Here is a 2,500-nt window from a genome sequence, read left to right on the forward strand (position 1 = left end):
TTTTTTTTTTTTAATTTTAGTTAACTTAGCAATGTACATTACAATATAAAGGCAAAAGTGTCAAAGTAAATGGATAGAATAAAATGGCCAGAGAAAGTAAAAGTTCTCTTGGTGTTTTCTGTCTCCTGGCGGGGTCTAATCAGTCTCTCCACCATAACTGCTTATTTGGCTTGCTTTTGCATTTCCTGATTTGTGCGATGAAGTTCCTGCGACAATTTCAGTCGCCAGTCCAAATTTCACTGAATCCCAGGGTCAAAACCACAAATTATTTCAACGTCATAGAAAGAGCCAGAAATGCAATCAATTACACAAAGTTTTACACAAAGTTTTACACCCTCTTTACTCTTCTCAGTGTCGGCAAGCAAGATGTGTCTTCATGATCAGCGAATCCCGTTTCCTAATTTCGCAAAAGCCGTTTTCTGAGATGTTTACCATTGCTAAAAGTGATCAAAATTTGAAGATTTGCACATGACTACGTACCTGAATGAAACCTGACCTGGTTGAGTCTTGTCATGGGGATTTTTACCATGCAGGACACAGAAACATACAGATACTGACAACAGGCGGAATTTACAGTTTTCAGTGCAATGCAAGCTAATGTTCATTAACCTTTCAAGCGCTGATATGTTTTTTTCAAAAAGACCTAATTTTATGCCAAAGATTCCTTTTTATTTTATAAGTACTGAGATTTATCCACAGAGATTACAGTGACGAGAAAATCGTTCTGTTTTTAGTCGCAGCCGATCAGCGACGCGAACGATGAAATTTCACTGGTGAAAAATCATCGTTCGCGGCGTCTGATTGGACAAACGATGTTATTCACTAGTGAAAAGTGATCGTACGGCAAGCCACGTCGTCCTTGGCGCGAAAACTGGCAAGCCGCCTTTTTATTTTCAAGATGTCGCAAAGGTTTGTGGCCGTGGACGTCGGTTCAGTTGACAATTTTATTGCAGAACAAGAAAACAAAGCCACATTACAAAAAACACAACAAGATGTGAAACTTTTGCAAACCTTTTTAGGAACCAGGAATGAACTTAGAAAAGTTACAATTCCAGCATTGGAGTTAAACGAATACATCTGCGAGTTTATCATTTCGGTCAGAACCAAAGATGGGAAAGACTATGAGCCTTCTTCGCTCCGAAGTCTATTGGCAAGTTTTGAACGACATCTAAAAAAGAACAGCTGTCGGGACATAGAAATCTAAAAAGTACCGAAAACTACAGCAAGGTCTCGACAAAACAGCAGATGAAAATGTCTCAAGTTCTTAGCAGTGTTGTAGCTGGTACTGCAACCAAGACGTCCTCGTACGAAAAAGCCAATCCAGCGATTTCTTCATCTACTTCTGAATCACAGCAATCTATGGCTTTGTTCAGCGGGGCTGTCATTCAAGGGGGCAATTTTCAATCAACATAAACACAGTTAATCAGTCACCAAAGCTCACACTACAGGAATCTAGCCCACCAGAAGCGTTGCCACGATGGAAGAGACTGAGGCCTTTGGAGGACAGTGACGATGAGTAAAAACATTATATTGCTATGATATGAATATGTTGTTATGTATCACTAGCTTTAAAATTTCGTCTTTTCCCATTTGCTGAAATTTTGAAAAGAAAATGTTGAAGTTTTTATGCTTTCGAGTGAATAAAACTCATTTCATTGTCTAGAAATTTTGAAAAGATGTTGAATTTTTAAAGAGCGTATGAGTAAATAAAACTCATTTCATTGTCTTATCGCTGTTAATTGTTATTATTGTTTGAAAGAAATCTCAGTACTTGTAAAATAAACAAATAACTTCATGGTTGGTTCGATTCTTCACAACTCGTGAATAAAAATCGTACGCACTCACCAACCATGATCTATATTTATTATATAAACACCGATGAAATACCAGGATTTTTCACTTGACTAAAAAATCATATCTTCATCGCGCGCAGTGAAGATATTATTGGGGACTTTAAGATATGGTACGGCTAGCCTGTAGTACGGCGGCAGATAGTAAAGATCACTTCCGGTGACGTCATGACGCGCGTACCAGTCCGGCTTTCCCGCCGTAGCCTTGCTTTCTACTACAGCCGGAAAGTGCCTGGTTTCACGTACTCTTCAGTACGTGAATATAAGCCTGCTGTTTACTTCTCATTTCAACGCTTTTTTTTCACTGTTTGAACAGCCTAGTTTGAAGATAAAGTTCTCAATCACAAAAATCAGTTCTAAGATCATTGTTTCTTTGTCATTTGTGCAGAAAATTTGAACGATTTTAACACCTACCGCGAGATGATCAATTCAGTCATATTAGTATCGGGCCGAACAGCCGTAGATAAGAAAGCTTCGTATGGTCTAATCTGAGCTATAATTGTTTATTACTGTTCAAAATGTATTTTATTATAATCGAAAGTTTTGCATTTTCGGGCTTATCACGTAATCGTTGTACGAACAACCTGTCCGTGTTGAAATCGAGCTTTTTTTATATCAGAGTTTATATTTTGTTTTGTGGTTGGAATTAC

Source organism: Orbicella faveolata, unplaced genomic scaffold (assembly GCF_042242905.1).
Source record: "Orbicella faveolata isolate gen_17 unplaced genomic scaffold, um_ofav_v1 contig_1, whole genome shotgun sequence".
Lineage (NCBI taxonomy): Eukaryota > Metazoa > Cnidaria > Anthozoa > Scleractinia > Merulinidae > Orbicella > Orbicella faveolata.